This window comes from Pan paniscus, chromosome 12, assembly GCF_029289425.2.
Source record: "Pan paniscus chromosome 12, NHGRI_mPanPan1-v2.0_pri, whole genome shotgun sequence".
Classification (NCBI taxonomy): Eukaryota; Metazoa; Chordata; class Mammalia; order Primates; family Hominidae; genus Pan; species Pan paniscus.
The window spans coordinates 81,482,971-81,507,305 of record NC_073261.2 but is presented as its reverse complement, the minus strand read 5'-3'; positions in this window follow the sequence as shown (position 1 = coordinate 81,507,305).

Here is a 24,335-nt window from a genome sequence, read left to right as displayed (position 1 = left end):
GTGTCCAATATTTACCATATTCCTCCAAATAAGAGCAGGTGTCCTGTATTTCTAAGGGAGGGTAACTGGTGCATTAAAGGCAGCCAAATAATGTCAACTAGGTTGGCACCCATCTGGATCCCTTGGAGAGTTGAGGAGGAGAGATGGTTAAGAAACAACCAATATGCCAAACACTGTTCCAGGTCATTGTGACCATTATTTGTTTATTTCTCACAGCAATCTTATGAGCTAGGTACCATGATCCCCCTTTGTAGATAAGGAAACTGAGGCTTAGGAAACTTGTTATTTTGTAATTAGGCTATGAGGGTAGATACATCAACAAGGATTCAAGCCTTAAGTGGCTGTGTCACTTAAGAGATTGAAGACTTAACCTCAGTCTACCTTGCTACAAACACATACCTTCTCTATGCTGTTTCTTGCAGGTGATCCTGGGTGAAAAGGGAAGGAATCTCAAGTTTAACATTGGGGTGCTGCACATAAATCGAAACCTGTGCTCCTGTGCCCTGATGTCGTATGTGTTTCTGGCAGATGGTGGCCAGGAGACAAACTGTCTAGGAACCCCATGAACTTAACTTTTGACTCTGCCTCCCAAAACCAGCTTTATCCATGAACAGTAGATGGCAGTCCTGCCCCTGATGCCCATGCACACGTCTGTAGTTGTTCATGTTAGGCTCAATGTGCGGTTAATGTGCAGCTTGGTTCCCAGGCCTGCAAGGTTAAACCCAGCCATTGTCCCTGCAAGTGCAATGCACTGAGTTGCATTCACATCCAAATTCCACCCCTCCCCAATGAGTAGCAAACAAACAGATTGGGTGAAGATGACTGCATCCGCAGCACAAGGAGTTCAGAGGACAGCAGGCCTAGGTCAGACCTCAACAGTTGGTTAGGAAGTGATTCAATCAGAGAGAAATTCAGAACCTTTGAGTGGTAAAAGCTACCCTTTCCTTTCCCTGGAGTGAATGAAGAGTATATTGCCTTCTTTGTTTCTGCAGACATCTTGTGGCTATCAGGGTAGCCAGCCTGTATACCACACCCACACACAGAGAAGGATAAAGCCCTGAGAAATGCAGAGAAATGGGATTGAAGCCCTAATCAAAGAATATCTAGGCCGGGTGCAGTGCCTTACACCTGTAATCCCAGCACTTTGGGAGACCAAGGTGGCGGATCACCTGAGGTCAGGAGTTTGAGACCAGCCTGGCCAACATGGAGGAACCCCATCTCTACTAAAAATACAAAAAGAATTAGCCAGACTTGGTGGCAGGTGCCTGTAATCCCAGCTTCTTGGGAGGCTGAGGCAGGAGAATCACTTGAACCTGGGAGGCAGACGTTGCAGTGAGCCGAGATCACACCACTGCACTCCAGCCTAGGTAACAGAGCTAGACTCCGTCTCAAAACAAACAAACAAACAAAAAAACCAAAAAGCAAACAAACATAGAAATCAAAGAACATCTAAAGCTCACCCGCTCTAAGCTTTACATTAGACAATAAATCCAAGTCATTTTTAAGCTAGTTCTATTGGCTTATTTTTTCCACTTGCAACCAAAAGCATCCTAGCTGATATACCCCAGCTTCCTATGCACTTACTTCTGGGTTTCATCTGAAGGATGGGTCATTTCTGGTGGGCAACACCTGAGGAAGAAGCATAGCTATCCTATGGAAAAATGAAGAGATGGGCCCTACTTGGAAATGTGAATGAGAAAGCTATGTTGGCCGTTTAGCACTTTGGGAGGCTGAGGCGGGTGGATCACCTGAGGTCAGGAGTTTGAGGCCAGCCCAGCCAACATGGTGAAACCCCATCTCTACTAAAAATATAAAAATTAGCTGGGCATGGTGACATGCACCTATAGTCCCAGCTACTCGGGAGGCTAAGGCAGGAGAGTCCCTTGAACCTGGGAGGTGGAGGTTGCAGTGAGCCAAGATTGCGCCACTGCACTCCAGCCTGGCGACAGAGAGAGACTCCATCTCAAAAAAAATAAATAAATAAATAAAAGAAAGAAAAAAAGAAAGCTATATTGGCTGTTTTAGTTCCTTACACTTTCTATGTTAATTTTCATTTGGTCCTCTTCAAATTTACTAAAGTCTTTAGGGTGCTTCCCTGACTCAGATATGCTGAGGCATAGAACATGAAGATATATGGTGAATTGCACCGCATCCATTCCTATTTCTTTCTTCACAAACTGGAGAGGCTGGAAAACCAAAAACAACAGATTTCTTTGCACTTGGGGTTCTAGGTGCCAATTTGTTTCTGCCAGTTATGTGCACTGTCGTGAGACACAGAAGATGAAGTGGCAGAGGGGCATCTTCCCTCCTCCTGGCACTAGCAGGAGAGTGAGAGGCAGCTGGGTCGGAGGGTGCTCCCTGATTCCTGGATCACACCTTGGTGACATGTTCTGTGCTGATTCTGGTGCTGGCTGCCAGATCCTCCCCCCTGCTGATGTGCAGAAGCAGCAGCTCCTTGGTGGATCAGTTCTGTGATGGTGTTCTGGGAATTGATCCTGGAGTCCAGGGTAGTACCAGCTCCTGTAGCCCTTCTCGTGGTTTCGCAAGTGCTTTGTGTCAAGTACTGTGCTTAAAATATATAAAATGTCTTATTTCTTGGGTAACTCAACTCTGCATGATAGAGGAAGTAAAGGTGAACATAATGTTTCTGCTGAAGACAGCATCAAAGGACAGAAGCATTCCTCAGAGCCTACAACGAATTCAGCGGGAGAGAATTAGTGTTGTGAGATCAGCTGGCAGATTTTCCTTCCTAGACCACATCCATGGAAGGTCTGGACTTTGTTTACTAAAATCAGCATCCCCTTACAGACAATAGTGACATGATTTTATGCACTTTACCATTTGTGTGGCATTTCATCTGCATGTCCTCAGTCAATCATCATATTCTGTAACTCTGACAGAAGTTAAGACACAAGCCTGTTGTTACAATCCCTATTTTACCAATTAAGACACCAGTCTTCAGAGAGTATGATCCAAGGGAACCTGACAAATATCTCACCAGACTCCAAAACGTCAGATCTTTCAGTGTCTACCAATTCCACCATTAGAGGCTCATTCCTCTGGCTTAAGCACGGATCTCTACAGGTTCTTCTAAAACCAATTTTCTAGGTTCAAGGGCCATACATTGAGTTCCTAATAGGCCACTATAAATGAGTTTATGATCTTGTCCTTGATAAAAGGGCTGTGGCATCATAGAAGCACTCAATGCCTACAGAGTAGGGGTGGGGTGAGTTTGAGAAGACTCTTGCTGAGAAATTTCTATGCCATATTTCTTGGACACTCTTGATAACTTTTCTAAGGGCAAATCCTGCTGTCATTCATCTCCCTTCTTCAGGATGGAGAATGTCATGGATCTGCTGGAGGGACAGTTACGGCAGCTGGGGTAGAGGACTCAGGGGTGGATGTGAGAGTGTGAACTGGCACAGGAGCCTGGCACCTTCCTTTGCCAGGAAGCTTGGCAGAATTAGGCCCCTAGAAAACCCTGTGTGGTCAAGGACTTGCCAGGGACCCTGGAGCTAGAAACAGCAAAATTACCAGACTAGGTAAAGAGGCAACGGCTGGGGAGGATCGACTTGTCAGCAGTTTGTTGGAAGATTTCCCCATCCTCAGACCAGGTGTCCTTGGGAGCAGCCTCGTCCATCTCCAGCAGGCCTCTCCTTTCTGGCAACCTGCAAAGCAGCAGTGCCTGTGGTCACCTCCTACTATCCTGGCTGACAAAGAGAACTCACGGGGGCCAGCCCACTGCCAACCGGTAGATGCTGCCTCAGGAAGATGTAACTGCAGACAACACTGCCTGAGTGAAGCCAGCTAAAACTTCATTTCCCCCTTTATTAACGTTTTCCAAAGAAGGCTCCTGACTCAGGGGTGGCTCACAGAGGAATTTGATAGGAAGATGTGACACCTCATCTTAAATTTCTTCACCACGTTTCTGAAGTTGACGGGAGTGTCGGGAAGTGAGGCTGATAAAGTCTGCTGTCCCCTCCAAGTAGACTAATCAGACGTGAAGTCTTGGCAAGAGATAACCAGATTATAAGAGAGCCAAAATGACATCGCCTCAACTCCATTTCAGATCCTGTACACACCAGTGCCTATCACCGCTCCAGGTGGCTGGCATCTTTGATGCACAAGAGGTATTTTCATACCAGGATGTCTGTCCCCCATTACCCTATAGCTGTCACTCACCGGTATGCTGGGAACCTGTTTGTCACTATGTGTAAAGCCACACACATTAAGGGGTGGCCACTCTGTAGGTGAAGGCTGCTTTGTACTGCCCTCCCCCCTGCCCAGGCATTTGTGACAGAAAGACCTTGCCCTGGGCATCCAAGACAGAGACCAGGGGTTGTACCTTCCTGAGTCCACACACCCAGATAGTAGGACGGGCTTTCTCTCTGAAGAGTTATTCACATCAATAATGAACTTTGAATAATTTATTCACGTCAGGAGTAAGTGGTTGGCATACAATCCTTGCCACTGGTTTGTGGAGATAATTGATTTCATGTAGTTTAAAGATGGGGAAAAGAAACAAATGACAACTGGAACGGGTTTGGAGGCAATTGTGAATGCCATATCAGTTTAATTATAGCTCCATCTTTAGCTGACATGGGTTCTTTCCTCTTCAAATTAAAATATCCAAGCAACTTGAAATGTAACAGTGATGAATTTTTCATGTTCTGCTCCCTACCTTGCATCCTGGCTCAGGGCACTGTTACAAGCACACTTCGAGCTTTTTTCAGTAGATAGTTAACTTGACATGGAAGAGTCATCTGTGTGACATAGATAACTCGGGGGAACAGCACAAAGTAAATGAGATGCATTAGTGTCTGGATGGGAACTGAAGATAGAAGTTCTCAGAACTTCTTGTTTAATTTATAGAAACGGATTTTCCTCCTGTGCTTAAGATTTCAAAATAGTAATCATATTCTGAAGAGGAGATGTTCCCACTCCAGGTACTAATATCAATATGTAAAAGAAAATCATTAACTGGATGTACCTCTCAGCAGCACCTATTATATGTCAACAAGCTAACTGAGGTGATAAAACAAACTGTTAGTGGAAATTTAATTACTAGCCATTGAGATTTGGGCAAGGAATGGGGATTCTAGATTCATTACTCTGGCACCAGAGGCTGCTGGAAGCAACCATCCGCCCGGAACAAACATTTTTAATAGGTGTTTTCCTTCCCTCTCAAAAATCAGAGCACCAAAGGCCAATCAGGAACTTTTCAAATTCGGTTCCTTGGGGAAGGCAAGGGCAATGTGGAAATGGAGGCTTATGTAAAAAATAAAAGAAAATGAAACTGCTTCCAACCACAAATCTTGTCAACTTTGGGGATGCTTGGGGGCCTTTGAGTTCATTTTGTAAGTGATTTCTGCACAATTAATTATGTCAGATTCCTGGCCAATAGCCACTTTTCAAGCTGGCGTGATTTATGATTTATAGTGTGATATAAAATGGGGTCCTGCCCTCTGTGAAGCTAGCTAAGCCTGTTTCCCTTCTCCGGAGGCCCCATCTGTGCAAGCCTAGCCACCACCAGTCCTGCCCCTACCCCAGTGAAGTGCTTAAGAGTACCTTCTCTGCAGTAACTTTGTACTCCCCACCACCCCCACAATCTTCATCCCCATAGGAAATGAGGGTGGGCACAAAGTCTGACAAATAGCAGGTGTCCAATAAAAGGCTGAGTGTGTGATGGATGTCAGTAGTGTTACCAATTGAGGGTAGCTGTGCAGATTCTTGGCGTTTTAAACAAAGAATTGGACAAAACACACAAAACAAAACAAGACAGTGAAAGCAGACATTTATTTTAAAGGAAAGTGCACTCCACAGGGTGGGAGCAGGCTGGAGCAAACCACTCAAGAGCCTTGGTTACAGAATTTTCTGGGATTTAAATATCTTCTAGAGGTTTCCCATTGGCCCACGACCAGTTTTATTGGTTGTGGGAGGGGACCAATCAGAGGTACTTTCATTTTTCAACTACCACACAGAAAAAGGAGGGGTTGCAACTGCCAGCAGCAACAGCCCTGCAGAAAAAGAAGGTGCTGAAAAGTGGAGAGCCTCTGATATCTAGTCAGCATGAATCAGCCTTAGGTTCCCTTCCTCCAGACCTTTTTCTCCTTCCTCAGTAGGGCTCAGCTGTCACCTGGAGCTGCCTTGCTGCAAGGTCTAAGATAATCATGGCATCAAACCACACCAGTTCCGCCAACTCCAAAGCCCTCTTACAAGATATCTGCAAATTCGTGGGGAGCTTATCATCTCAAGGAGCCTTCAGCCTCTAGAGATTTGCTAGTATCCCACACTATTTCAACCCTGGAATGAAACCTGTCCAGTTTTCCAAAGGAAAAAAGTTATTCGTATCAAGTATTTTTGAATTAATGAACTTCCGTAAAATTAGGAGGGTCATTAAATTGTACACTTCTATGGCGGGACCACAGGCCCCATCCTCTACTGTTTTGTCTCTTCACTCCCTTAGCTCCTTCCTGTTCTCTTTCCTGAAATGCCTGGAAGCTCCTCCCTCCTTCCATTATGCAGAAGAACTGAACCAATGTGGGTGGGCAATAATAGGGTGACCAACCTTCCTTATTTGGCTGGGACTGAGAAGTTTCCTGCGGCATAGGATTTTCCATGCTAAAACTGGGACAACAAACTGGATTGGGGTCACCTGAGAGGTGACTATCCCAGCACAGATAGTGCAAGTTATCAAAGAGATGATGTTGTCTCCCCCATGTAATATCAGCGTCTTCCTCCCTTGCTCACCTGGGAGAGTCCTTTAGAAATCATTGCTCTCAACCTTAGCTGCACCTTAGAATCATCTGTGAAGATTTAAATCATCTCAATGTCCGGTACTCATCCTGGAACAATTGAATCAGGCTCTGTGGAGGCAGGAACTAAGCAGCAGTGCTTTATAAATTTCTCAAGGTGATTCCAATGTGTTCCCGGGGTTGAGGACCAATGCATTGGAGAAGGGATTTCAAGGAGCTCTTAAGGTTGGTCTCCTTTTGGGTGTGTCTGTTCAGCAGCCTGAGCTATCTTGGGTGCTTCAAAAGAAGTCTGTGTTTTGGTAAAATGAATGATGTAAAAATGTGCTGTTTCTTTTTTCTTTTTGAGATGGAGTCTCTCTGTCGCCCAGGCTGGAGTGCAGTGGCATGATCTCAGCTCACCGCAAGCTCCACCTCCCGGGTTCACGCCATTCTTCTGCTTCAGCCTCCCCAGTAGCTGGGACTACAGGCACCTGCCACCATGCCCGGCTAATTTTTTATTGTATTTTTAGTAGACACGGGGTTTCACCATGTTAGCCAGGATGATCTCAATCTCGACCTCGTGATCCACCCACCTCGGCCTCCCAAAGTGCTGGGATTACAAGCGTGAGCCACCGTGCCCGGCCAAAAATGTGCTGTGTTTCTAACTGAATCTACTGACTGCATTTTCAAGGCCTCATTAAGATAACCAGACTCGTTTTATTGCTCCCTTTCCCCCTCCTTAAAGAAAAAAAAAAAAGTCTTCGGCTTCTAACTTTCTTGGTAGGTGGCTAGAACTGATTGACATCTTAGGCAATCCAAATGCAAATGACATGAAACCCTGAGGCCCTGCCACAGGGGACCTTTTGTAAGGAGAGATAGGTGATGGCCGCCCTAAAAATAATTACCTAGCTACCTGGATGACCTTGACAAGCCCAGGTAGCTCTCAAACCAAGGCCAAAGTCTTGTCAGTCTCTTCCTGTGCAGAACTTCTGAGGTCTGGGGTCTGTAAATTCTCTTTAGGAAATCCTAGTTAGATCCTAAGACTGGAAATCCCTGACTAAGACTTTTTAAGCAGAGAGAAATGTCTACTTTTGTGTCTGTTTCTGAAAATTTGATTGATGCTTCTGCTGCTGCTGTGGATATAGGTACCAAGAGACTTTCCCAATTAAATCAAGTGAGTCTGGGTAGAGACTGTAAGTCTGTTAAATTCTCTGTGCCTCAGTTTTCTCACCTGATATATGTTAGGATGCTAGTAATGAAGGTGCCCACTTGGAAGCAGAGTTTGAGGAGAAGGGTTGTGATGGAGATAAAGCTGTCTTTCACATGTGAATTCCACAAACATGCATTGCACCTTTAGTATGTAAATAAACATGAGTAAGAAATTGTCCCTGCCTTCAAGAGTCTTACAATCTAGTAAATGTCTAGTAAGAGCTATAAAAGTACTTGGCACAGTGGAATGTGCCATATTAAGTTGAGATAGTGGTGTCCTTGAAAGGAGACCTTAGGAAGCTCATGTAGCAACTAGAACAATTGAGTTTAATCCAGATGAATAGATTAGATTGGCTTACCCTTTTGCTATCTTGGTAGTATCGTTTAAAATAGGAAATATTTAATATTCACTAAGTGCCTAAAGAACCTGTAACCCCTTGCTGATATGGTTGGATAGCATATCTCTAGCACTTTGCAACTCTTCAGGGGGCCCACAGTCAAAAGTGTCTATAGGCCGGGTGAGGTGGTTCACACCTGTAATCCGAGCACTTTGGGAGGCTGAGGTGGGTGGATCACCTGAGGTCAGGAGTTCAATACCAGCCCAACCAACATGGTGAAACCCCATCTCTACTAGAAATACAAAAATTAGCCAGGCATGGTGGTGGGTGCCTGTAGTCCCAGCTACTTGGGAGGCTGAGGCAGGAGAATCGCTTGAACCCAGGAGGCGGAGGTTACAGTGAGCCGAGATTGCACTGCTGCACTACAGCCTGGGCAACAGAGCAAGACTCCGTCTCAAAAAAAAAAAAAAGTATCTGTAACAGTGACTGACAACCATTGTGTCAATTTCATAGATGGGCACACTGAACCAGGAGTAAAGAAAAGGTGGTAGCCTGGGAAAAGAGCTCCAGAAATAAGTTCTAGCTTTTCAGGCCAATATCCCCGTGCTTCACAAGAAAACATCTTCTTCCTTAGCTCCTTCTTTTCAATCCCCAGAGACCAGAAAGACCCATAGCACTATTAACTTGCTGTCGTTTCACATTTGTACCTCGCTCTTCCTTCATTTTTCTGCCTCTTCTTGACATTCAAGCAATTTCTTGATAGTCAGGTCTTAGCTTAGCTCAGATATCACCTGCTCACCTGTTTCCAGGCTCAAGTAGCCTTCCTGGTTTCTCTCTATCAAATCATTCTGTTTTATTGTTTCCAGAGCACACACTATTGTCTGAAGTTATCTTGTCCATTTACTTGTGTATTGTCTTCTTCTCCTAAGAAAATGGAACCTCATGGCTGGGCATGGTGGCTCACATCCATAATCCCAGCATTTTGGGAGGCAGAGGCTGGTGGATCACTTGAGCTCAGGAGTTTGAGACCAGCCTGTGCAACATAGTGAAATCCCATCTTTAAAAAAAATGCAAAGATTAATTGGATGTGGTGGTGCATGCCTGTAGTTCCAGCTACTCAGGAGGCTGAGGTGAGAGGATTGCTTGAGCCCAGGAGGTAAAGGCTGCACTGAGCTGAGACTACACCACTGCACTCCAACCTGGGCGACAGAGTGAGACCCTGTCTCAAAAACAAACAAACAAACAAACAAACAAATAACAACAATGAAAGAAAGAAGGAAAGAAGAGAAAAGAAAAGGAAAAAAAGAAAAGGGAACCACTACAAGATTAGGACTTTGTCTCATTCACTGCTGTATCCACAAATGGCTGGTACATAGTACATGCCCATTAAAAATTTGTTAAATTATTTAGTATGTTCATACTCTCTGAGATGCCGATGTCAGGAAGGTCAGCGAAAAGAGAAGGGAAGTGTTTGTCCCAGCCACTACAGCGAGGAAGTCTGCAGCCAGTCTGTGCCTCAGCTTTCTTGCCTGTAAAATCGGACCCAGCAGAGGATCTGAGAAAAGAGGTTCTGAGGACCAAATGAGAAAATGGTGGTGAAAGTACTTTGACAAGTGAAAATGCAAGTTAAGTGGGAGATGTTATTATCTTCCGCTATCTGCTTTACTTTAATCTTTTTTCCTCTGTAAGCGGACCTATTGATTGTAGCTTGCTGAAGGAAGCTCTCACTGTCTAATTACTGCCCCAGCTCAGCCTGTCACTGTGTCCTCTGCAGTCAGCACGTCCTGACACTGACCCCTGATGCCTCAGCCCTTTGCAGAGCAGCCAGCCCTGGCACTTTGCACCCAGCACAGAGGGGCAGATCTCCTCGGCACCGTGGGAGGGCTGCTCTCCTCTCCAGGGAGCTGAAACCCCAGAAAGGCGGACAGCCCAGCTAAGGAGATGCAAGGACACAGGTGCTGCTGCAGCCAGAGACGGCAGGAATGCGATTCTTCCCTGGAGCCAGAGCCTGCGGCCAGACAGGGATGTGTCCTGTGATGACACACGGTTTTGAGCATTCTCAGACCGTGGCTTCCAAGATAATAATCCCTGCACATTTTTTTCTGGCCTGGGATATCATGAGTGGGGGAGAGGTTGAGAATAAGTCATTTCTTTTTCCTTTCTTTTTGAGACGGAGTTTCGCTCTTTTGCCTAGGCTGGAGTGCAGGGGCGTGATCTCGGCTCACTGCAGCCTCCGCCTCCTGGATTCAATTGATTCTCCTGCCTCAACCTCCTGAGTAGCTGGGATTACAGGTGTGCACCACCACGCCTGGCTAATTTTTTTATTTTTTGTATTTTTAGTAGAGATGGGGTTTCATTATGTTGGCCAGGCTGGACTTGAACTCCTGACCTCAGGTGAGCTGCCTGCTTTGGCCTCTCAAAGTGCCTGAATTACAGGTGTGAGCCACCATGCCCGGCCGAGAATAAATCATTTCTAATACTGGGCAATAATAATTCCCTGCCCTCAAATTGTAGAAAGTTTCCAAATTTCCACGGTATTCTCATCTGCATTACCTCACCTGACCCTCACAATACTCCTGTGATTAATATTCCCGCTTTGTAGGAATGGGATGTGTGGTCTTTGGAGCTGAGGGGTGTGACTTTCCCAAGTTCAAATATCCAAGTGGAGAGGGGAATTAGAATGCAGGTTTCCTCTCAGTCTACACTGTTTAAAAATGCTAAAGGAACTAAGACTTTTTTAACCAGCGAGGGAAATGAGGATGTGCTAGAAAATATATGTTAGTTTTATGTCAATCCTGTAGAAGAAAGAAAAAGGCTGTATGAGCAAACAGCACAAGATTTATTTTTATAAGTTTAAATAAACCATAATTTTGTATTGAATTCAACACCTCTGGAAACAATTGAACCAAGTAACCCCAGGCTAGGGAAGTGCTATGTAGAACGTGCTTGGCAAATCCTTGTTGAGAGAATGGCTGAATATTGACCTGAATTATAAATCTCCTTTGCTGGCTTTTTTCACTCATCTTAATGAAGAAGAAAATATATTTTAACGTGATACAGTTTCACAAAACACTCTAATATTGGTATACTGCTATACTTTTTAGTTTAAGAGATCTTTCCTTTGGGAGGCTGAGGTGGGCAGATCATGAGGTCAGGAGTTCAAGACCAGACTGACCAATATGGTGAAACCCCATCTCTACTAAAAATACAAAAATTAGCCAGACGTGGTGGCGGGCACTTGTAATCCCAGCTACTCAGGAGGCTGAGTCAGGAGAATCGTTCGAACCTGGGAGTCGGAGATTGTAGTGAGCCAAGATCACGCCACTGCACTCCAGCCTGGGAGACAGAGAAAGACTCCGTCTCAAAAAAAAAAAAAAAAAAAAACTTTCATGTGGAGCATCTCAGTTGATCCTCAAATGACCCTCCAAAATAGACAATTTTATAGGTGAGAAGACTGAGGTTTGGAGAGATCAATTGTTTGCCCAGGGTCAGAAACATAGTAGGCAAAAGAACATTTTTAAATGTGCTAATAAATTGGAAAGAAACTAAGAAATACTCAGAATCCAGAAACCAGATGAAAGTGAAAATCCACAGAAATAAGTGGAGCACTAAAGTTTGCTTTGGTCTTGAGGATATTTGCCAAATCAGGTAAACTTTAGTTTTTAGTTTTCACAAGTTCACAAGGCCAGAGGGAAAGGAGAAAAAGCCTACTATGTACCCAAGCGGGGGAGTATAGCTGATATTCCCTATCCATAAAGCTGACACTGGCCGGGCATGGTGGCTCATACCTATAATCCCAGCACGTTGGGAGGCAGAGGTGGGAGGATAGCTTGAGCTCAGGAGTTTGAGACCAGCCTGGGCAATATAGGGAGACTACTCTCTCTACAAAAAATACAAAAATTAGACAGACTTGGTGGCATGCACCTGTAGTTCCAGCTACTTGGGAGGCTGAAGTGGGAGGATCACTTGAGCCTGGGAGGTTGAGGCTGCAGTGAGCCATGTTAGTGTCACTGCACTCCAGCATGAGGGGTAAGACAAGACCCTGTTGGCCAGGCGCAGTGGCTCATGCCTGTAATCCTAGCACTTTGGGAGGCTGAGGCGGGTGGATCGCCTGAGGTCAGGAGTTTGAGACCAGCCTGGCCAACATAGTGAAACCCCGTCTCTACTTAAAATGCAAACAATTAGCTGGGTGTGGTGGCAGTCACCTATAATCCCAGCTACTAGGGAGGCTGAGGCAGGAGAATTGCTTGAACCCAGGAGGCGGAGGTTGCAGTGAGCCGAGATTGCACCATTGCATGCCAGCCTGGACAACAAGAGCAAAACTCTGTCTCAAAAAACAAAACAAAACAAAACCCTGTCTCAAAAAAAATAAATAAAATAAAAATAAATAATAAAAATAAAGCTGATATCCAAAGTTATTGCACCATCAGTGTAAAGATGGAGGAGAAATAAACCAGACTGTACTCTCACAACAGGGACTATAAAAAAAATCATGCCTCTCTGACTTTGACCCTAAATAGAGGAAGATAATTATTCTGAGAATTTATAACCATAAACCAGGCCTTCCTTGGGTTTGCACTCAATTCATACTCCCTGGGTCTAAGAGGCCTCAAATTAAGAATTTGAGAAAGAATCTCTAAGTTGATAGTTGCCCCAGGCATCTAGGGGATAAGGTGCTATCTCTCTGAAGGAACTTTAATCCAAACCTCAAAGAGTTCCCACAGATAAAATTTCAAAGATATAACTCATAGTCAAATATCCTAAAGGACTCAAGGAAGCAAAGCACCATGAGCAAGAGCCAGCAGACAGCAGAATTGGATCCACAATAATGTTAGATATTGAAAGTATCAGGTATAAATATAAAATAATATGTTTAAAATAAATTTAAAGAAATAAAAGGATTAAAACTATGACTAAGGAAAGTCTATTGAGCTAGGCACGGTGGCTCATGCCTGTAATCCCAGCTGTTAGGGAGGCAGAGGTGGGAGGATAGCTTGAGCCCAGGAGTTGGAGACCTGCCTGGGCAATATAGCGAGACCCCGTTCTCCACAAAAAGGGGGGAAAAAAGACAAAAAAAATAGTGATAAGTGTAAGAAGAGTCTATAGAAATGCCCAAGGAGATTGGAAAATGATTCAAATGGAGCTTTCATTATTAAAAAATATATAATCATTGAAATTAAAAATTCAATACATGGCTTCAACAGGAGATTGGACATAACTGAAAGGAGAATGAACTAGAATATAGATCTGAAAAAGAAAATCCAGAATGCAGCTCTCAGAAAGACAAAGAGAGGGAAAATGTGAAAGAAATGTTAAGAAGCATGTAGGATAGAGTGAACATATCTTACATGCATCTCAAGAAGATTACAGAGGAGAGGAGAGGAAGAATAGGGCAGAGGTAATGTTTTAAAAATAAGAATTTTTCACAGATTCTGAAAGCCTCCAGAATGCCAAGAGGGATAAATGAAAGATAAAATTAGATGGCAGAGTAGGCCCTACAAGTTAGTATGACTTACAGAGATATTTGGGTTCTGACCTTGTTCTAGTCTTACATCACAAGTTTAAGACCAAACCGAGAGTGATGAATAAGAATTGTGTTCATGCACAAGAAGACTATATTATACTGTACTGAACTTTGTGGTCATATTACATATTGTATAGCACCAAGATTGTACACAAAATTGGTCTTAGAAGGGGAAGGTGTTTTTCTAGAAAGTCTGATATGACCTTTGCTCACTTAGAAATTGTCATCTACAACAGTGTACTCCTTTGTGAAAATTTGGTTCCAGAATGTATTAGTCCATTCTCACACTGCTATAAAGAACTACCTGAGACTGCATAATTTATGTAGAAAAGAGGTTTAATTGACGCACAGTTCCACAGGTTTAACAGGAAGCATGACTGGGAGGCCTCAGGAAACTTACAATCATGGTGGAAGGGCAAAGGGAGAGGAAGCAGTGTCTTCACATGGTGGCAGGAGGGGCAGGGGAAGTGCCACACACTTTTAAACCATCAGATCTTGTGAGAACTCACTCCCTATCATAAGAACAGCATGGGGGAAATCTGCCCACATGATCCAATCACCTCCTACCAGGTCCCTCCCGCAACACAGGGAATTACAATTCAACCTGAGATTTGGGTGGGGACACAGAGCCCAGCCACATCACAGAAGCTTACACCTCTGTCTTTCTCTGCTGTGTACTCACTATGCTGACTCCTATCTGTATCATATAGATAAGCAAACCTCATCTGAATTATCTGTGTGATGTACGTGTCTGGTTTTTCTACCAATTTGAACCTACTGCTGATGTTTTCAATTCAGGGGCCATGCACATGCCCATACACATCACAGTGCAATTGCAGAACACAAAAGACAAAGAGAAAATCTCAAAGACAGCCAGAGAAGGCTTGGTGCAGTGGCTAATGCCTGTAATCCCAGCACTTTGGGAGGCCAAAGAGGGCAGATCACCTCGGGTCAAGAGTTTGAGAACAGCCTGGCCAAAATGGTGAAACCCTATCTCTACTAAAAATACAAAAATTAGCTGGCCGTGGTGGTGCACACCTGTAATCCCAGCTACTTGGTAGGCTGAGACAGGAGAATTGCTTGAACCCAGGAGGTGGAGGTTGCAGTGAGCCGAGATTGCATCACTGTACTCCAGCGTGGGCAACAAAGCAAGACTCTGTCTCAAAAAAAAAAAAAGCAGCCAGAGAGAAAAAAGTATTATTTTCAAAGGAATGATAATTAGAGTAGTGACTGCCTTCCCAGCAGCAACAATGGAAGCCAGAAGATAATGGAAAAAATAGTATCTTCAATGTGCTGAAAGAAAACGACTGGCAACCTGAAAGTCTATACTTAGAAAAAGTATATTTCAATGCATTTCCAGACAAACAAATTTTTATTTCAACAGACTCTCACTAAGGAAAATTAGAAAATCCTGAAAGATAAACTTCTACATCTCAAAAATTGTGGGACACAGCCAAGGCAGTTCTTAGGAGGAAAATTCTAACCTGACGTGATCATATTAGAAATGAGCTAAGCATCTGACTCAAGGAGGTGGGCAAAGCCAGGGATCTGACCTCAGCCTGAGTCCTTGCCACAATCTGAGGTAATTATATCTGAGAGTGAATTGCATCTAAGAGCACTTAGAGGGGTTGGAGCATAAGTAGCGATGAACTGATGGAAGCCCACACAGTAAGAGATGACACTGTATTTTCATGTTCCCAAAGATTTTGGTTCTGGGAATTGGAGTGGCAAGGATGGACATAAGGAGAACCTGAACTTGAAAAATGGGGGCAGAAGTAGAGCCCTCTTGCTCTTCCCTCAGGGTGAGGGGCTCTTATATTCTTCCTGTGTCCTGGCCTCTCTGAGCCCAGGTATCCTGCTCTGCAGGAGCCAGCAGAGGCCCATGAGAGTGGAGGCAGAATGATTCAGAACACTCACTAAATGCAGAGTACAAATATAAATGAGGCACTGTCCTTAAAGGGTGAGATTCCCTTTCTGAGGTAAGGATTGCACGTAAGGAAACTAAACATCTCTTCACTACACTCAGGAAAACATCTGTCTCTGGTCCTTTCTAAAGAAGGATGTGACTTTACTGTCTGCCTTTGGAGGGAATCCACAAGTGGGTGGGAATCATCCTGACGTGATTCACAGCGTCTGGTGGCCAGAGTTGGTGGAGGCTATTTGTTTAACACCCGTTCCCCTGGGCACCTAAGTCTTGTGTCTGACACTGATTGGCTATGTGATCTTGAAACAAATTGCAACACTTCCCTGGGACTCCCAGTCTCAGTCTGGCTGATGTTGTAACTGTAATTGAGCTAGAAATGTGCTTTGCTGGGAAGGTTTATGAAACACAGGATGCTGTCCAGGCTCCGTGGCTCATGCCTGTAATCTTAGCACTTTGGTAGGCCAAGGCAGGCAGATTGCCTGAGTTCAGGAGTTCGAGACCAGCCTGAGCAACATGCAAAACCCTGTCTGTACTAAAAATTCAAAAAAATTAGCTGGGCGTGGTGGTGTGCACCTGTAGTCCCCGCTACTTGGGAGGCTGAGACATGAGAATCAATTGAACCCGGGAGGTGGCGGAGGTTGCAGTGAGCCGAGATCACGCCACTGCACTCCAGCCTGGGCAGCAAAGAGAGACTCTATCGCAAAACAAAACCAAAAGACAGAAAACAAAAAACAAACAAAAACCAAGATGCTGTTTGTCACCAAAGCCTAGCCTCCTTTGGGAGCCTGGCAGAAAGCCCCAGCTCTCTCCTGGCATCCCGCAAACATTCCTTCCTGTCAGACCCAATGGTCTGATCCAACAATTTGAAAAAGGAGTGAAGTTAGGAAAATGTAATTCTTTGTGCCCTGAAAGAATTCACATCCCTCTGAATCTCTCATTTGCAGTTGTTTTGCTTGTTTGTTTTGTTGTTGTTTATTTTTATCCCCTTTCTCCATAAAAATAAAGCGTTTGGATCAGAGGAATAATTCTTAAATTCCACTTCATTTACAATCACCTGAGAGACATTCAAATGCGCTGTCGCCTGGGCCCATTCCAGGCTGGTGGAATCAGAATCTCTGGGTGAGGGGCCCTGGCTCTGGTATTTTTTATAAGCTCCCCAGTGGATTCTGATGCATGGCGAGGGCTCAAAGCCCCAGCCTGGGGGATGTCTGCAGTCCTTTCCAGTTCTCTGATTCTGTGACCCACCTATCTAGAAGGCTGCAGCCTGTAGCCCATTGGGATGCAGCACAGATGAGTTGTGTGAGTCATACCACATATGCCCTGAACACAATGCACTCACCTTGGTCAACATTCTGAGAGTCATTATCCCAGACCCCCTCAATCTCTACAAAATTGCCCTCTGGTGCCCCTAGTCAGAGTCAGAATCCTGACTTATAAGGCCACTCCGGTGTTTTAAGGCACAGGAAAACCAAACCTAAACTAATAACTGAACAACTGCTATGTACCAGGCACATACATCTATAATTGCTAATCCTTACAACCACCTTCCAAGACAGGTTATATTATTTTCATTCTACAAAGGAAACAAGGGGCTCAGGAGGGTTAAGCAACTTTAATAGAGCAGTAGCTGGTGAACTAAGGCTGAGATTCAAGCTCAGGTTCTGGATCCAAACCCCACGTTCTTTCCATTATACCCACTTTGCCAAAGCTAGGGCCATGACTTGGGCCAGGAGAAGACAGCGTTACCTAAGGCAAAACCATTGGGTTCAGCTGCGTCGCTGGCTATTAAAGGTCCGAAGCCCCACAGTCAGGTGTGAGCTGGGTCCCATGGCCTGCTCAGCTCCAGGCCTCCCTGTGTGGGGAGACAGTCCCCTTGTCTAATACACATCAGGCTGCCAGCCTCAGTTTGTATTTTTACAGTCCACTAATTAGGCCATTTTAACTAATTTGTTTGCATTTTGTATGAGCAAGTTGGGCTTTTGGATTGACTAATGTAATTGCAGCTGGTTTCTGCCAAATACAAATTACTCAGTCTAGTGTGGGCTAGGGAGAAAAGCAAATATTTAATAGACATCAATACCCTTGTAGCTTTTTAGTGGAGCCTTTTTTTCCCCTATGGAAAGTTGAAGTAATTTCTCCAGCATCTGATTGAACTTTCATGTTGGGGAATTACTTTTTAATCATTTTTTAAAAAAATAATGAGACAAATGCTTTACTGACTCTGTTGGGTTTTATCTCTGATCCATTTGCCCCTAAGCTTGGGAAACTCACGGGACTTTTACGCGTCCAGCCTGGCTCCCCACAATCCCTTTCTGCGTGGGCTAGTCCAGCAACTGCGCATCAGTCTGCATCACAAATTGTCACAGCCGAAAGGTGCCTGAGAGATCATCTAGTTCAGTAGTTCTCCAAGTGTATTCCTGAGCCGGAAGCACTGGCCACACCTGGGAACTTGTTAGAAATGCATATTCTCAGGCCTACTGAATCAGAAGCTCTGGGGGTAGGGCCCAGCAAGCTGTGTTTTAACAAACCCTCCAGGTGGTTCGGATGGAGGCTGAACTTGAGAACCACTGATCTAGTTCAAGCATTTCATTTTACAAATGAGGAAACTGGGGCCTGGAAAGAGTCTATGCTTCTGGTCACAGCAGGGACTGTGCCTGTTTCACTCACTGTGCATCCCCCAACACACAGGGCCTGGCTCGTGGTAAGCACTCAGTAAATCTTTGCTGAATAGATGAATAAGGGAATGAATAAGCCAGAACTAGAAACAACATCTCTGAGTCCTAACTCACTCCACCAGAGCTTTCTCTTGCCCCAGGGAAGGATGGAGGCATGGGGGAAGAACTGCTTCTTGGTTCTTGCTTTGTGAGAGGCTTGAAGCATTGTATCTGTGGCCTGTCCTGTAGGAGGATGGCAGCTCTACCCCCAAGGTCTTGCTCCCCAGCCATGGGCCAGTCTTGTTCACTGTCCCTGCACCAGTAGTTTGACCAAGCCCATGCCCCACTAGGAATTGTGTCTGTTGCTTTCATAGATCCTGTCACTGTCTGAGGCATAATCAGGCCCCCTGCCTAGGCCTTAGATTCCCTGACCAATAAGCTCAGCTCAGAGAGTGAATGGGGAGAATTAAAGTGAGATCCAATTCATGAAAAAAGAGATTTCTAAGGCAAGGTTCCTAGGAAGGTGTGTCTTCAGGTTCAGTTACTGGGTCCTGTGAAGCCAAGGAGGAGGGGGTGGGGAGAGGGAGGGAGAGAGGGAGAGGAAGAGAGGAGAGAGAGACAGAGAGAGAGAGAGAGAAAGAGAGAGAGAGAGAGAGAAAGAGAGAGAGAGAGTCAGTCCTCAAAGTTTTTAGTTGCAGACATGTAGAGCCATGTTGCCTGGATCTGGGTGACGTACCCCTGGCTGCCTTGGTCCCCCAGCCCTGGCCTGCTGACCCTCTCTGAAATGAGAAGAAGGGGAAGGCCAACAGGGTTCAAGAGTTTTTAAACAAAAAAGGAGATCTCCCAGGGCATGAGTAACAGGCTTCTGAGAAGGTTCCTGGGTCCCTGATCCTGTTACATTCTATGAACTAACTAAGCAACTGAAAGTATCAATCCACATGGATCCAACCACTCAAAGAGCTTATGTTCTTCGAACCTCAAGTTCAAATGGCTCTCATGCCATACAGCTACCCAAGTCCCTTATCTTTGATTGTCTACATGCCTGTAGTCCCCACAGAAGAGCAGAGTGATCTTTCCAATGCTGAAAGAAAACTCTTTGGATACTCAATGCCTTCATAATTATTGCCACACTTCCCTGAGACCTAGCCTTAGGAAAGAACTTGATAAACTCATTCACTTACAGGTGGTAGCAACCAGTAAGAGCTGCCATTTCCATCCCCATGGAAGATTTAAGCTGATGATTTCATACCTTAGTGCTAGCTATTAATTCCTAACTTGTGGTTGACTAACCCACAACTTCTTCTCTGGGCCCTGCATATTTTGTATTTTTTCATGCTCTTTGGGGCTCCCAGTAGAGGGATAAAGAGATTCCTAGTTGCAGACAGATTCTTAACTTTATGTGTTCTTGAGTTAAAGAGCTCTATTGTAAAGGGTAACTTTACTAACAGATAATTATTGGGCACCTACTGGGGCAAGGCAATGTTCTAGATGCTGACGGTGAAAAAAGACAGATGAGTTTCCTGCATCCATGGGTTTACATTCTAGATCAAGGAAATGGAAAATAAACAAGTTAACAAATAAGTGAGGAACATAACTTCCAAAGGCAAGAAATGCTGTGAAAACAATAAAGCAGAGTGACTGCTTTATTGAAGCAGAGTGACTTTAGGAGCCAAGTTAGATGTGTTCCTCAGGGAAAGCCTCTCTAAGGAGGTGCCATTTGAGCTAACTGAACAGGAAGGAGCCAGCTCTGGAATGTGAGGGAAGAGCATTCCGTCTGAGAGAAGGGCCTGGGTAAAGGTCTGGAGTTGGGGGTGAACTTAGTGTGTTCAGAAACAGAGGCCTGTGTGGCTAGATGTGCATGTCCTTGAGAAGAACAATCTTAGGGGAGGGTTGGGGGCAGGTGGCAGACTGTGACAACATCCTTAGTTCTTTGGAATTGTTTTATGATGAAAGGAAGCAGGTAAATGGGCTGGAAACTGGAGGAGGTAATCAAGTTCAAGGGAGGAATCTGTTGTGGTGATCTGGTTTGTGTGTCTGTGTGTGTGCTTTGTTTTTTGTTTTTGAGACAGAGTTTTGCTCTTATTGCCCAGGCTGGAGTGCAAAGGCACAATCTCAGCTCACCACAATTACCGCCTCCCAGGTTCAAGTGATTCTTCTGCCTCAGCCTCCCGAGTAGCTGGGATTACAGGTATGCATCACCACACCCAGCTAATTTTGTATTTTTAGTTGAGACGGGTTTCACCATGTTGGTCAGGCTGGTCTCGAACTCCTGACCTCAGGTGATCCACCCACCTCAGCCTCCCAAAGTGCTGGGATTACACGCGTGAGCCACCACAGCTGGCCAGGTTTGTGTGTTTTTATGGAAGAGGGTTGGATGTTGATAGGGATGATCAACACACGTTCCTATGTGAGAACTCCCAACCCTGACCCTCCTACCCTCTGCGGAAGGGCCAGGCAACTGACAAAGACCCCCACCTACTGCTCCTTCATCCCTGCATGCTGCCTACACCGGCAGACACTCAGAGAAGACTCTCAACCCTCTATTTGTGCTGACTGCACACCATCTTGAGCTGCAGTAGATATTGGGGTCACCTTGGAGCCCCAGTCCTTGCAGAGACTTTCCCAGCTGAATCTTATTATGTCTACATGTCCTTATCAACCTGGTCAATCCCAGGAGCTCAAGCCACCCAGTCCCTTTGCCAGATCTCACCCAAGACAGCCTTGTACATCCTAACCTGGCTTAGGTTCTACCCATGTCTTCCAATCCTCAAAACCCTTCCACTAGGCACACTGGAAATCAACACAGCTCCTATTGCTTCAGTAACTTTCCTGCATGCTTTTCTCCTCTTCTCACATAACTGAAGCCCATTCTCTCTGAGGACTTGCCACCCTGTCACGTGGAGGTTATTTTATCTCCCATATCTCCTAAACCAGTGGGTCTGGAGGTGAGATGGGGCTGTCTTGTTCCCATTACTACTTCCAGACCAATCTCCTCTCTCCTTCAGAGTCCTTAGCTATTGAGGACCTAGACCTGACTCACTTCCTCTCCACAATATAGACTGCCACAATCTGGGTGGCCTCCCAGTGTCTTAGCTCCCTTGACTCCCTCACTTATCTCAGCCTTCCTCTCCCACAGTCATACCCCCAGACCCTGCCATTACCAGAAACTGCCCCACCTCTGGAATCTGGACGGCAGGCACCTCACTCTCTGAGCTCCTATCTTTCGAGCTCTCTTATTCTCCAAAAATGCTTTGTTCTCAGGGAGACCTCCAACCCATTCATTCACCCCACCGCATTCTCCACTGTCCTTCACCTTCCTCTTTCGTTATTACCCTTCTCACCAGCTTAGATTCCATGACTCACCTTTATAATTAGTCACCCCTTGCCCATTTAAGTCCACTGCCCCTCTCTCCCTTTATTGTACTTGCCTGGCAAAACCCCAACAATGATTAAACCCAACCTCTGACTCACTCTATGCTTGCACCAGAGCCCACAAACATTGATAAAGAATATCACACCATGGTGCTGCTCACTGCGTGCAGGTTAAATTCATGACCACAGCACTGCCTAAGCATCCTAACAAAATGTCCTCATTTGCTCATTTCCCCACTCTCTACAATTTCCCCTTGGTCCTTAAACCTCCGTTAATCCCTGCCCAAACTTTTAGCTTGTTTCACACTTCATTAAGACAGAGCTAATAGAAACAATGGGTAGGAGGCCAGGCGCAGTGGCTCATGTCTGTAATCCCAGCACTTTGGGAGGCCGAGGTGGGCGTATCACCTGAGGTCAGGAGTTCGAGACCAGCCTGGCCAACATGGTGAAGCCCCATCTCTACTAAAAATACAAAAATTAGCTGGGTGTGGTGGCACATGCCTGAATCCCAGCTACTCGGGGGGCTGAGGCAGAAGAATCGCTTGAACCTGGGAAGCAGAGGTTGCAGTGAGCTGAGATGGTGTCATTGCACTCCAGCCTGGGTGACAGAGTGAGACTTAGTCTTAAAAAAAAACAAAAACAAAAACAAAAACGGGTAGGAGGTAGAAATGCCATCCTTTTCCTGTCTGCATTTGTTCTCATTTTCTGCTTTGCTGCTTGTTACAGTGGATGAAGTGTCCTCACTCATGAAGACCCATTCCTTCACTTGTGTTCTGGAACCTGTTGCCTGCTTCCTCCCTGTGGCTTTTGTTTCTGCAGTCCTCGCCTCGCCCCTCTAGTGCTAGAATCATCAGTTTGTCATCTCTACTTGACCAGTCAAACATCCTCTATAATCTAAAACAGGGATTAGCAAACTCTGTAAAAGGCCAGATAGTAAACATTTCAAGCTTGATGGGCCACATGGTCTCTGTCGATTGGCCTTGTGGTTGTAGCAGGAAAGCAGCTATGTATAATGTGTATAAATGAATGGCCATGGCTCTGATCCAATAAGATTTTATTCACAAAACAGGTAGCATGAGAATGAATTTGTTCCATGAGCCAAAGTTTGCCTAATCAAGGATAGTATATAGACTCTTACTGGGTTAAACAACCATGTGCTCTGTCAATAAAATTATGATAGAGGCTAGGTGCGGTGGCTCACGCCTGTAATCCCAGCACTTTGGGAGGCCAAGGTGGCAGATTGCTTGAGCCCAGGACTTTGAGACCAACCTGGGCAACATAGTGAGACCATGCCTCCACAGACAATAAAAAAAATTAGCCAGTCGTGGTGGCGTGTGCCTGTGGTCCCAGCTAGTCAGGAGACTGAGGTGGGAGGATCACTTGAGCCCCGGAGGTCAAGACTTCAGTGAGCCAGATAGCTGGCAGGGAGAGAGGTGAGAATGTACAGGGTCCAGGGTGATTTTTGAAGGTAATGGTTATGTTTTTATTTTCATGGATGTTTTGTGCATGTCCATAAGTTATTTTGGATATAAACGGCAAAATATAGGAGATAGCCACATCCTATTTTTATTATTGGCAATTCAATTGGCTGTTTAATTTTTTCCATTATTTCTTTTAGAAAACACTTGAGTAGTTCTTTCCAAAATTGTTGGAGATTCTGCTATCTCTCACGTGATGATCACGACACCTGGATTAGGAGTTGGACTCCAGATGAGATCTATGACTGTTGGGTTCCCTGGGATGGGGTTGGTTTTGTGTGTGTGGGTTGTGGGGGGAGGTGTGTGTGTGTGTGTGTGTGTGTGTTGGGGGAGGTGTGTGTGTGTGTGTGACAGAGAGAGAGAGAATGTGTGTACATATGCAGGAGGTGCTCTGGAAGGGTCTCGCCTAACAAAACAGCCTTCACTTTTAGCCCACAGTTACAGTCTGCATGCAATAGTTATTGCAAGGTTGCCTTTAAAGACATCCTCATACACTCTAGATAGCTCTCTTCTACTTAGCCATTTCAGAGCACAGTTTAGGAAAAGCTTTGCTGAAGTCCCTTTGGTTGGATATGTTCTCTGCTTGGGGAAACCACGGCCACTATGAATAGAACCCTGTTTGCTGCCTGTTGTCACTCTCCAATAGTATCTCCAGGGCTAAGACACTATTGTAGAGAGTTGACATGTCTTCTCTTCTTCTGTGATGTCTCGAACTGCTGAGAGCAATTGGTGCAGGTATCCCAGGGCCTGAGTTAGACCAGGATCCATCTCATCTCTGGGTAGTTAACCTGGGTCCTCTGCCCTCTCCCCCTGCAGGGGTCGTGAGTGTCAACACTCTTTCTGCCTTACCATGCCTGGCCACTGGGAGTATAACTGATTTCTTTTCTTTATCCTATCCCTTCTGGAATAACTAAAAGATTTCAAAAAGAACTCAAAACTGAGACACAATAAACACACACACAAATTGTGGCATTTACAATTTTAGATTATTAGACTGTTGAATCTCTGTGTGGCCAAAGACCTGTACAGGGGGCTTTGGAGGGGTCACAGGGGGCCAGGAGTCAGAGGGGATGGTTTCTCAACCCAAGAGACAGGAGGTCAA